The sequence below is a fragment of the Myotis brandtii genome, unplaced genomic scaffold (genome assembly GCF_000412655.1).
Source record: "Myotis brandtii unplaced genomic scaffold, ASM41265v1 scaffold44, whole genome shotgun sequence".
NCBI lineage: Eukaryota > Metazoa > Chordata > Mammalia > Chiroptera > Vespertilionidae > Myotis > Myotis brandtii.
Window position 1 is genome coordinate 2,029,301 of NW_005366833.1, and position 13,753 is coordinate 2,043,053.

Below are 13,753 nucleotides of genomic sequence, written 5' to 3' on the forward strand. Positions count from 1 at the left end.
TTGCCCCAAACTGCCCCCCACCCCCACCGGCCTGGTCACCTCACGCAGCCTGCTGTTCAGTCGTTTGGTCATCCCTCACTAACCCCCTGCTGTCCTGGTTGTAGGCAGTCATCTTGTGAGGGTGTGAGGGTTAATTTGCATATTACCTCTTTATTATATAGGATAATGTTTAGTCATATCAAAATTTTATAGTTTTTCAAACAGTCCCCAGTTGGACATTTTGGTTGTTTTTAATTTGTCATTATAATCAACACTTCAATAAACACTTACGGTATGAACCTAAGGTTTATATACATTAGGGTAAATTCCTAGAAGTGAAATTACTGGATTAAAAGATAAGATGTTTTAAGGTTTTTAGTTCATCCCTGGCCAGTGTGGCTCCGTTAGTTGGAGCATCATCCAGTGCACAGAAATGTTGTGGGTTCCATTCCCGGTGGAGGCACATACCTAGGTTGCAGTTTCAGTCCCCGGAAGGCAACCGATGGATATTTCTCTTTCACATCGATGTTTCTCTTTCTACCTTTCCTCTCTTTCTAAACAAAATTAAAAAATATCCTGAGGTGAGGCTTAAAAATTTTTTTTAATTCATTTGTATGTTTGTCATATTGTCCTGTGGAAAAGTTGTACTAATGTGTATGTGTTACCACAAACAGTAAGAGTACCAATTTCTCTACAAACATGCCCCATAATCATTTTTTAAAATCTTTGATAGTTTGAAAAACCAATGGTATCCCATTGTTTTATTTTGCATTTTAATAAGTAGGGAGATTGAACATTTTTTTTCATTTGTCTATTGCCATTTTAATTATTTATTTTGGGAAATTAACTTTTCAGATCTACTCATTTTTCTATTAGGGCAGTTTTATTTTTCTTAATGGCTTGATAGATTGTAGTAGTTGTTTTAGTGCAAAGAATATTTATCTCAAATAATTTTCCCAGTTTATTTGCTTTGCAGTTTTGTATTTCATTACAACTAGAATGTGTTCTGAATTGGGTCTTCTATCAGATTACTCTTTATTTTTAAGAAAGTTATGTTTTTGTGTGTCTGTGTTAACTGTTAAACTTGCTAAACATTTGTATTCATTTGAATAGTTTAAGTTAATTTTGAATCTTATCTCTTTTTCTTGTCTTAATTTATTAGCTAGAAATTCTAATACAATGCTAATGCCTCTTTTTAAAATTTTTTATTGAGGTATAATTGACATGTAACATTGTATTTATTTCCAGTGTATAATATAACAATTTGATATTTGTATACATTGAGAAATGATAACCAAAGTATGTCTAGTTAACACCTGTCACCATACATAGTTACAAAAAAATGTTTTTTCTTGTGATGAGAGAATGAAGATTTATGTTCTAACAATTTTCAAATATTTAATACAGTATTATTACTACAGTCACCATGCTGTACCTTACATCCCCATAACTTATTTATAACTGGAAATTTGTACTTTTTTACTCCCTTTACCCATTTTGTCCACCCCTATCCTCAGCAACCACCAATCCGTTCTCTCTCTGAGCTTGTTTTTGTTTTTTAGATGCCACATATAAGTGAGATAATATGGTATTTATCTTTCTCTGTCTCATTTCACTTAGCATAATACCCTCTAGATACACCCATGTTATGACAAATGGCAAGATTTCCTTCTTTTCATGGCTGAGTTTTTAAATCCATTTGTCCATTGATGAACACTTAGGTTGTTTCCATATCTTGGCTATTGTAAATAACATGGGAGTGCATAGATCTTTTCAAGTTAGCATTTCCATTTTCTTCAGAAAATTACTCAGAAGTGGAAATCTGAACTATATGGTAGTTATATTTTTAATTTTTTGAGGAACCTCCATACTGTTTTTCATAGGTTGCATCAATTTACATTCCCATCAACAGTATACAAGGGTTCTCTTTTCTCTGCATCCTTGTCAATGCTTGTTGTTTCTTGTCTTTTTTATAATAGCCATTCTAACAGATATGAGGTGCTACCTCATTGTGGTTTTGATTTGCATTTCCCTGATGATTAGTGATGTTGAGCATCATTTCATGTACCTGTTCACTACCTGTGTGTTTTCTTTGGAAAAAAATCTATTCTGCACATTTTTTAAAATTGAATTGCTTGGGTTTCTTTGCTATTGAGTTGAATGAGTTCTTTATATATTTTGGATATTGGCCCCTTATTAGATATATGACTGACAAGTATTTTCTCCCACTCGGTACATTGCTCTTTCATTTTGTTGGTTTACTTAACAGTTCAGAGGCTTTTAAGTTTGACATAGTTCCAGTTGTTTATTTTTGCCTTTGTTGCCTTAGCTTTTGGTGTCAAATCCAAAAATTCATCACAAAGATTAATGTAAAGCACCTATGTTTTCTTCTACGATTTTTATTGTTTCAGGTCTTTAATGCATATTGAGTTATTTTGTTGTGTATAGTATAAGATAGTTGTCTAATTTCATCCTTTTGAAAATGGCTGTCCAGTTTTCCCAACAGCACTTATTGACGAGACTGCCCTTTCCCCATTGTATATTTTTGGCTCATAAATTTATTGACATATTTGCATGGGGTTATTTCTGTGCTCTCTATTCTGTTGCAATGATCGGTGTGTCTGATTTTATGCCAGTACCATAGAGTTTGGCTTACTATAGCTTTATAATATAGTATGAAATCATGGAGTATGAGGCCTTCAGTTATTTGGGGTCTTTTGTGATCCTATACCAATTTTAGGATTATTTATTCTATTTCTATAAAAAATGCCATTGAAATTTGTTTTTTATTGTTTAAAGTATTACATATGTCTTCTTTTCCCCCCATCACCACCTCCCCTGCCACTCCTACCCCCCAGGACAAGTCCCCACCTCCCCAGTGTCTGTGTCCATTGGTTATGCTAATATGCATGCATACAAGTCCTTTGGTTGATGGACTTGCCCATGCCTCCTTTATTATCCATGAATGAGTGAGATCATGTGGTATTTTTCCTTCATTGACTGGCTTATTTCACTTAGCATAATGCTCTCCAGTTCCATCCATGCTGTTGCAAATGGTAAGAGTTCCTTCTTTTTTACAGCAGCATAGTATTCCATCGTGTAGATGTACCACAGTTTTCTAATCCATTCATCTACTGATGGGCACTTAGGCTGTTTCCAGATCTTAGCTATGGTGAATTGTGCTGCTATGAACATATGGGTGCATATATCCTTTCTGATTGGTGTTTTTGGTTTCTTGGGATATATTCCTAGAAGTGGGATCACAGGGTCAAATGGGAGTTCCATGTTTTGTTTTTTGAGGAAACTCCATACTGTCTTCCATAGTGGCTGCACCAGTCTGCATTCCCACCAGCAGTGCACAAGTGTTCCTTTTTCTCCACATCCTCTCCAGCACTTGTCGTTTGTTGATTTGTTGATGATAGCCAGTCTGACAGGTGTGAGATGGTACCTCATTGTTGTTTTGATTTGCATCTCTCGGATGATTAGTGACTTTGAGCATGTTTTCATATGTCTCTTGGCTTTCTGAATGTCCTCTTTTGAAAAGTGTCTATTTAGGTCCTTTGCCCATTTTTTGATTGGATTGTTTATCTTCCTTTTGTTAAGTTATATGAGTTCCCTGTAAATGTTGGAGATTAGGCCCTTATCAGATATGACATTGGCAAATATGTTCTCCCATGCAGTGGGCTTTCTTGTTATTTTATTGATGATTTCTTTTGCTGGGCAGAAGCTTTTTATTTTGAGGTTTTGATAGAGATTGCATTCAATTTGTAGATTGCTTTGGGTAGTGTGGACATTTTAACAATATTATTTCAATCCATGAGCACAGAATATTATTCCATTTCTTTGTCTTCAATATCTTTCATTAATTACCTTACTGTCTTATAATCTTTAGGGTACAGGTCTTTCACCCCCTTGGTTGAAGTTATTCCTAGGTATATCTTTTTGATGCATTTATTTCTTATTATTATATAGAAATTCAACAGATTTTTGGTGTTTGTTTTGTTTTCAAATTATAAGAGAAAACATAGAAAGATAGAAAAGGTGAACCAGCTGGGCTGTTTGGGCTCAGGAAACCAGTTATAGAGGCAAAAGAAAGGCAGAGAGAACAGGCCTGGGGGGAGGCGTGGGCATGCTCCAAAGAGAGAAAAGGTGCTTCAACAGGATTTTTTGTATATTGATTTTTGTGTCCAGCAACTGTTCTGAATTTATTACTTTTAACAGATGACAATATATATCCTTGTCCTGTTCCTGATCATAGGGGCAACGCTTTCAACTTTTTACCATTGGGTATGATGTTAGAGCTGTGGGCTTGGCATACCTACTTTAAGAGTTTTTATGATAAATGGATGTTGAAATTCGCCAAGTGCTTTTTCTGCATGTAATAAGATAAGTATGTGGTTTTGATCCTTCATTTTGTTAATGTGGTATATCACTGATTGATTTGTGGATGTTGAACCATCCTGGCACAAAACAAGATGACTACTCTCACCACTTTTATTCAACATGGCAATGAAAGTCCTAGTAAGAGCAATTAGGCAACATAAAGAAATAACTATCCTGGCATGCCTGGAATGAATCCCACTTGATCGTGGTGTATGATCCTATTAATATATTCTTAAATTTGGTTTGTTAATATTTTATTGAGGATTTTTGTATCTTTGTTGGCCTGTAATTTCCTTGTGGCATCTTCTCTGGTTAATGTTGGCCTCATAAAATGAGTTTGGAAGTCTTTCTCTTGAGACAATTTCAAATGTAGAGAAAGGTTGCAAATATAGTACAAAGAACTAAACTATTTGAGAATATGTTACTGACATGATGCCCCGTCATCTCTGAATACTTTAGTGTATGTTTTCTACAAACAAGAAATACTAGGTTATCAAAATATAACTATTAATACCAGAAAATAAATGATAGTAATGTATCATCTAGTTTTTAGACCCTATTCAAGTTCTGCCAAAAGTCCCAGCCACATCCCAATAACATCTAGTTTGTTGTTTTTGGTTTTTTTAAATATATTTTTATTGATTTCAGAGAGGCAGGGAGAAGGAGAGAGAGAGAGAGAGAAACATCAATGATGAGAAATAAACATTGATTGGCTGCCTCCTGGTTGCCCCCTACCAGGGATCAAGCTCGCAACCTGGGCATGTGCCCTTGACTGGAATGGAACCTGGGACCCTTCAGTCCACAGGCTGACACTCTATCCACTGAGCCAAACCAACTAAGGCAACATCTAGTTTTTTAATCACATGCTGTCCATTAAAAAATTATACACAAATGTTGATAGGATTATTCATAATCACAAACCCAAATGAGTATTAACTGATGAACAGGTAAATGAAATTTGGTATATCCATACAATGGAATATTATTCAGCCTACAAAAAGAATGAAGTATTAATACATCTTAAAACATGGATGAACCTTGAAAACATTATGCTAATGTTTTCAGTCACAAAAGACCATATATTATGAGTCTATTTATAGGAAAGCTCCAGAATAGGCAAATCCATAGAATGAAAGATTAGTATTACCTAGAGATTGGGGTTTTTGGTAGAGGGAATGAAGAGTGAATATTATTGGATGCATTTCTTTATGGGGTTATGAAAATATTCTATATTGTGTGTGTGTGGATCTAGTTTTATTTATTTTTTATTTTTATTGATGTAAGATTGGTTTTTTACAACATTATGAGTTTCATGTGCAATATTATTATTTGATATACTACATCATGCTCACCAACAAAAGTCCAGTTTCCATTTGTCACCATATAATGGACGTCTTCTACCTGTTTTGCCCTCCCTCCACTTTGCTTCTCTTCTGGTAACCTTCTATTTGTTGTCTGCCTCTGTAAATTTCTTTTTATTTTGTTGTCAGTTTGTTCATTTGTTTTGTTTTTTAAATATTACACATATAAGTGATATTTGTCTTTTTCTATCTGACTTGTTTCACTTAGCATAATATCCTCAAGTTTAATTCGTGTTTTTGCAAGTGGCAGGATTTTACCGTTTTATGGCTGAGTATTCCATGGTGTATATATACTAAATCATCTTTAGTCATAATTTGATGGACATTCAGGCTGTTTCCATATCTTGGCTGTTGTAAATAATGCTGCAATGCACATAAGTGTGCATGTCTTTTCTAATTTGTGTTTTTGTATACTTTGAATAAATATCCAGAAGTGGAATAGCTGAATTATATGGTAGTTTTATTATTTTAAATTTATCTTTATTGTTCAAAGCATTACAGATGTCCCCTTTTTCCCCATTGACCCCCCTTTACCCCTCCCACCCAGGCCTTCACCACACTATTGTCTGTGTCCATGGGTTATACATATATGCATATAAATTCTTTGGTTAATCTCCACACACACCCCAACCCCTGCCTTCCCCCTGAAATTCATCAGTCTGTTCCATGCTTTGATGTCTCTGGATCTATTCTGTTCATCAGTTTATTTTGTAGCACCATACAAATTTTAGGATTATTCTGTTTTTGTGAACAAATGCCTTTGGGATTTTGATAGAGATTGCATTGAATCTGTAGATTGCTCTAGGTATTATGGGCATTTTAATAATATTAATTCTTCCAACCCATGAGCATGGAATATCTTTCTATTTCTTTGTGTCTTCTGCAATTTATTTCCACAATGTCTTATAGTTGTCATGTCTTCTACCTCCTTGGTAAAATTTCCAGGTAAAATATGTGTTAAAATTAGATGGTGGTGAGGATTGCACATCTTTGTGAATAAACTAAAAACATTTACTCATATACTTTGAAAGGTTGAAGTTTATGAGATGTGAATTATGTCTCAGTTGTTATTTTTAAAAATTTACCCATAATGTATCTTTAGTCTCCTTCAATATGGAACAATTGTTCAGTCTTTTCTTGATATTTTTGAAAATTACAGGCCAGTTCTTTTGTAGATTGCTCCTCAGTTTTAGTTTGTCTGATCTTTCCTTACAATTACATACAGCTTATGTATCTTGGCCAGAAATATCACAGAGGGATACTGTGTGCTTATCGTTGTGTGTTATCAAGTGGTACATGATTTTAATTGTCCCAGTGCTGGTCATGCTCAATATGGTCACTTGGTTAAGGTGTTATATGTCAGGTTTATCTCCTATAAAGTTATTCTTTTTCCTTTTAAATAACTTTACTTTGTGAAAAGTTACTTTGAAAGGGTGTAATTATCCCACTCTTTATCAAACATTTATTCATTTATATCAGCATGTTTTCATATTTGATTTGCCATGTTATGATCCATTACTAAAGTATCTATTTTGATGTCAAATTATTCCAGATTTGACCAGTGGGAACACCATCACACTGCTTCTGTGTTCTCTCGGTGTGACCCTTTCATTCTTTGACCACTTCCTTACTCTCTGGTACAAGATGCTGCTCCAGATTTCTCTTTATTCTGCCTTTCCCCACTCTACCACCAGCCATTTTTCAAAGAAGCCTGGTTTCTCTTAGTGAAGAATGATATTTAGAGACCACAATTTGAGCTCTAAGATGGGCTCATTGCTCTTTGGATGTCACTGCTCCCAAGTCCCTCAATGGACAGGGCTAGAGACTATATGTATGATTATGTGTATACATACATTTATGTCTATGATTTTATATATTATCTGTTGGTCTGTCTCTATATCTATCTATTCACCCATCCATCCATCCATCCATTGAAAATCCATGAATTTTATAGGGATATTTTTACTTCAATCCAACTACATTGGTTTATTCTAGATTTCTCCATTTCCACATTTGTAACTCCCTTCTCTGAGAATAAGACACCTGACTTCTATTATCCTTAAGATAGTTACCTATATGATCAAATCATTGTGTAAAACCAGTCTTCCATTTACAACCACTGCCCTCTCCCTGTGTATGTCCTTCTCACACCACTCAAGTTCCGGCACACCCCCACTTCTTCTTGAGCTTAGCTAATGGGCTTGGACTGAATTGTTTAAGAAGGGAAGGGGGATAGGATTAAAAGGGAGAGAAAGCTAGCTTTCTCTTGTGATTTATAATTTAGTGAATTATACTAATAGGTTTTTCTAATATTGACTCATCCTTGGACTTTCATAACGTGCCCAGCTGTGATTTTTCTGCTCTTTCATTTAAGATTTCTTGATAAGTTAATTTATTTTTATGACTTGACAAAATTTTTGAATGCTAGAAATTTTCTTAGATATTCCTTTAATTTCATTCTCTTTGATTGATTTCTATAGGGGCAATACAAAGCTTTCTCATGGCTTCCTTGCAGTTTTCCAGTGCCTTTGATTTTGGAAATGCTACCAGCATGATGACTGCATTTTCAGTGGTGGACATTGTTATATGCCTCAGAAGCAAGGACTTACAAGAATATCCCTACTTCCCAGTGGTAATGTATGACTCTCACCATAAGCGATACAGTTATTTATAATACTGTAGTGAGTTTTTTCATAGAAACAAAACAGAGATTGTTAACATTTCCTGAAGTTTCCAAAAAATAAAAAAGAAAGAAAATAGAATGCAACTAAATGCCTATTTGTCAGTATAGCATTGAAAGGAACCAGCCTAAGGAATAATTGGTGAGTCAACCAATACCAAAACCACAATCCTTCATCTTCTTCATAACCAGCCTGACAGAAAAGACTTATTGAAAAGATAAATCTGCTTTGGAAAGCATTTACATTTTAAGCAGAGATGGAATTTGGTGAAATGCCATGTAGATATTCATTATTCTACAAATCATAATTATTGTCAGTGACCTGAAACCTGGAACAGGTATTAATGGTTAAATAATGTTCATAGTTTTGTTCTTCAAGACTGCCTTTGTCCTCCACCCAATTATTACCGTTGCCTTGGATTCTCTAGGCCTGAAGTGCATAAGTTGCTTATATTTATTGGGGTAGTGTTTACATTTGGAGGCACCATCTTCCTCTGACAGAAAACAAATCCCGAATTGCTGTCCTTTTTATATTTATTTTTTCATACTTTCTTCCCTATATAACACCAACCTCTGGCCATTTCTGCTTAAAGAAGATACTATTTATTATGTATGTAGATTCCTCCAAAAAGATCTACATATGCCTGTGTACTCATGCACATGTGTACACACATATATAATCACATGTTCTGTATATGTTTATATATTTTTTCTCACTCCCTCCTGAAAAACCATTTGAGTAAAACCAAAGCTAATAAGAGATGAGGGTAGGATAGATGATATGTTTTGTTTATGAGATTGAAATTTATTTTAGCATGAGCACTTGACCCTTGGGGAATTGTGCCCCTGTGCGAATTGCATGCTTTAGCTATGTCACTGTTTCTGCTAACTCAGAGGGTAATCTAATTATCCAAATAAAAGTAATGTCTGAAATCAAAGAATAAGTAGAATTTGCATTCTGAAAGCATGCTCACTTGCAAACTGGTAGGTCACATTCTTTTCAGAAGTGCATTCACTGGAATATTGATTGAGCCTATGATTATAACATTTTTTCATTCATTCAACAAATATTTATGTATTTGAGAGCCTTCATGTCTGGACACTATCCTGGATGTATTAATACACAAAGACAAAGATGATTCTAGTTTTTATAGTAAGGAAGGGAGAGGGAGAGAGAGACAGAAACATCAATGATGAGAGAGAATCATTGATCGGCTGCCTCCTGCACACCCCACACTGGGGATCATAGCCACAATCAGGACATATGGCCCGACCAGGAATCAAATTGTGACCTCCTGGTTCATAGGTCGATGTTAAACCACTGAGCCATGCTAGCAGGGTCCAAACATGATCTTGATGGTAAACTTAACTAATTTTCCAGAAACAAAACCCCTGAATTTTAGTATTTTCCATTTTTTTTTGGTGTATAAATACTCCCATATTAGCAAATTCCAAGCTATCCATGTTCTGTATTGGCTGGTACATAGAAAGAGATTTTAAAATATATAAACCATCATCTTCATATCTTGATCACAATTATGAATAAGCTTGCTTTAAGAACATACTGAAAAGAAACTCATGATCAATAGTGCAATTTGTCTACAATATACTAGTGTACGTAGGGGTATGTGTGTATAAAGGTGTATGAAAGCTGAGAATGGTCTGAAAGGATACACTGGACTTGGTAAGCTTACCTTAGAAAGATGGGGAACTGAGGGAAAGTTAGGCAACACAGTGGGATTTTTTTTCTGTTTACTAAACATCTGTAAAGTTTGAATTTTTATGAGTATGTATTTTTATAATTTTTGAAGAAAGAATTTGCATTGCTCCAATTGAGGAAGCATACTAGTACCTCTCACATAATATTGGTCAAATGTATAGTGGATGCAAGGCACTTATTCTGAGAGTCAGACACTAGAATATATGAATGATTGTTAAATTATTTTCCTGGTGAAAAGTGACACACTCTGTTGACAGATGATAAAACAGAATTAAGACATTTGATAAGTATTCCAGTAGCTATAGGACAAACCACCTCGAAACAGTAACTTAAGACAATGACAATATTTATTTTGCTCACAGGTTTGTAATTTGGGTGGGGAGTGGCAGGGACAATTTTTCTCTGAAGATTGAAGAATCACTCATGAATCTGATGGTGAATACTGGCCGTTGGCCGGGACCACCATGGGGCTGTGTATCCCAAGAAAGAGCCGGGTGGAAGCTATATCCCCTTTTATGACCTGACCTTGGAAGTGTCACAGCATCACTTTCTCTCTTATTCAAGGTACTCAGAAGGCATTGCCCAAGTGCAAGAAGAGAAATAGACTCCATCTTTTTAGGGGAAAGTAACAAGTTCCGCAGGTATGCGTGGGAATGGAAATATGAACATGGCCATTTTGGGAAAATACAACCTGGCACCGTGAGTCCTCTTCTTTGCGATGTCATCTGCACCACACATCTGCAGAGCAAAGAGGGAAAATGGGTCAGATCCTCTCAGCTGCCCAGCTGAATGTGAGTATTGCAACGTCACCTTTACTCCAAAAACCATATTCATGTATTGTGAAAACTGTCATTCATATCAAGTAAATTCAAAAGAATTTTTAATATTATAGGATTATATTTCCCATGCCTAGCATAGCCCTGGTTTTTAAAGTAACTTTCCTGTGTACTGTCCAATTTATCTTAATCTAAAAAGGCATACTGATAAATTACAGGGATGGTGAAAGTCTACCTTTGCTCTGTCTGACTCAGGAAATGTGGGTTTGTGTTATTTTTGTCTCTAAGCTTACTTCTCAAATTCAAAAAAAGAGCACAGAAAGAAGATTCATGAAAATGAATGTTTTGCAGTGGAATCTCAAACATTCCTCTTAAATGCACATCAGTATCTGATTCGGTTGGTTGCCCTTTTGTTTTGTTGATGGTTTCTTTTGCTGTGCAGGAGCTTTTTGTTTGATGTAGTCCTGTTTGTTTATTTCTAGTTTGTTTCCCTTGCCGTTGGAAACAAGTTCACAAAAACACCACCACTGCGCTGATGTCCAGAAGCTTTAGTGCCTGTTTTCTGCTGTGCATTTTATTGTTTCGGGTCTTACATTCAAGTCTTTAATCCATTCATTTTGAGTTAATTTTTGTGTATGGTCTAAAGTAGGTTCAGTTTTCCCAGAACTATATATTAAAGAGACTTTTCTTCCTTCATTTATATTCTTGGCTACTTCATCGTAAATTAGTTGTCCATATTTCTAGGCTCTCAGTTCTGTCCCATTGGTCTATGTGTTGGTTTGTGTGCCAATACCAGGCTGTTTTGGTTACTATATCTTTGAGACCTCCAGTTTTGTTCTTTTTTCTCGGGATTGCTTTGGCTATTTGTGGTTCCATACTAGGATTATTCTATTTCTGTGAAAAATTCCATTGAGATAGAGATTGCACTGAATCTATAGAGTGTTTTAGGTAGTATGGACATTTTAACAATATTAATTATTCAAACTGTCTTCCCATTTTTTGTGTTTTCTCCAATTTCTTTCAACAATGTCTTTTTTCCAGGATACAGGTCTTTCATCTCCTTTGCTAAGTTTGGTCCTAGGTATTTTACTCCTTTTGATGTGATTGTGAATGTTTTTTCCATTTCATTTTCAGATAGTTTGCTGCTAGTAGATAGAAATGCAAGAGATTTTTGTATGTTGATTTTGTATCCTGAAACTTTACTATATTTGCTTACTATTTCAAGTAGGTGTTTTGGTGGAGTCTGTGGGATTTTCTATATATAAAATAATGTAACCTGCAAATTAGTCATAGTTTTATTTCTTCCCAATTTGCATGACAATTAGTTACTTAGGTTAAAAACCTTAGAAGGTTAAATCTATGGGAAATTTTAAAGGTGTCCAGCCAAAGCGTTGGCTAGGGGCTATATCCTCTAAGAACCTTCTTCTAGCTTTAGGTCTAGAGTTCTGCTTTGCAATCCTTCCATCTGATGATTATTGGATGTTCTTAGACACTTCCTGCCCCATTATTTTGACCTGAAGAAAGCAGCCTTTAAGCCAACTTAAATGTTCTAGATGCCATAGGTGAATAAGTTACTTAATGCTCAGCAAAGTATAGAATTATTTGGGGATCAGACCAACTGTAGCTCAAGCCTCAGTTCTACCACCTCTCAGGTTTGAGGTGGTCAAGTTACTCCACATCTCTGAGCCTTATTTGTTTATTCAGATCATTCACAAAATGATCAGTGTAAGTGAGGTTTGCACATCTAGAATGTGCTGGCACTAGCCTGTATGCTGAGCCTACAGTACTAAACAAAACAGATATCGGCCCTGCTCTGAGAGGGCTCAGTTCCTGCCAACACACGAGAATGAATTACCAATTACAGTCAGAAGATAAGTTCTCTGACAGGGATAGCCCAGGCTTAGAAATGGGCACACTGTGCGGGCAAGCCTTTCGGGTATATTATATCAAAGCTGAGATATGAGGACTGACTAGGAGTTGTCAGGCGGTTAAGAGTAACTACTAAATGCCTTAACTTTCTTCCAGTAAAATGGGGACGCATCTACCTTGAGGCGGTATATTGAGAAACAGAGACATGAATATAATAACACCAGAACTATGCTTGACCGTTCAGTATTGGGCCAGAAAACATGTATTGAATGGGTACCACCCTAGGCAACGGGGATTCAAATGAGTAGGATGCCTTCCCAATCCTCCTGGGCCTTCAAGGCTGCATGTCTAGCTCTTTCTCCTTAGACCCTGTTACTGCTCTTGCCCCACTGTCTTGTACTTGCCTCTTCACATCTTGAGATCACCAGCTTAGTGAGGTCAGAAATGCTTCTCTTTTGTTCACTATTGTATCTTGAACACTTAGTTGTTCCTAGTGTCTGGGGAACCTTTGCCTTTTGTCTTATCCCCTGTCCTTGGGGCCCTGCCATATCCTTTATCCCTCACCTTTTCAGCTTACACCGGCCCAATGTTCAACCACCAGCTCACACATGAGGGAGGGAGAAATGGGGTTGGGAGAGTTAAGCCGCACCCCAGCTGCTCCCAGCAGGGTTGGATGACTCTGAGACATGTGCTTTCGTTATCCCACAGCAATGGCTCATTGATCATTTATCCTCCATTGTCTGTTTTCCCTTCCTTATCTTATTTCCCTCACTTCCACACCAGTGATTCCCCCAACTCCCACATACACTTGAGTCCTTGTCTCAAGGTCTGCTCAAACAGAATGTTCACTTAGCATCCAAATCCCTCGCCTATATTTAGGGAATTCTGCTACCTCTAAAAAGTACATACATCTCCCATGAAAAGAACTGAAAATGTCAGATGCATGTATAGCCAGGGGTGGACACACTACCTTGTCTTTGTCAAT

General features: G+C 36.2%; 1 long non-coding RNA gene across 1 annotated transcript in view; it reads left to right on the top strand.

The window, feature by feature from the left end:
* The window catches only part of LOC102250854, a 55,956-nt gene extending 45,048 nt beyond the window's left edge, over positions 1–10,908 (top strand). The window contains exons 6-7 of the long non-coding RNA XR_314065.2: positions 8,204–8,355; positions 10,688–10,908. This is a non-coding gene — a long non-coding RNA (uncharacterized LOC102250854). The remainder of the gene's footprint in view (positions 1–8,203; positions 8,356–10,687) is intronic.
* Positions 10,909–13,753: the final 2,845 nt, after the last annotated feature.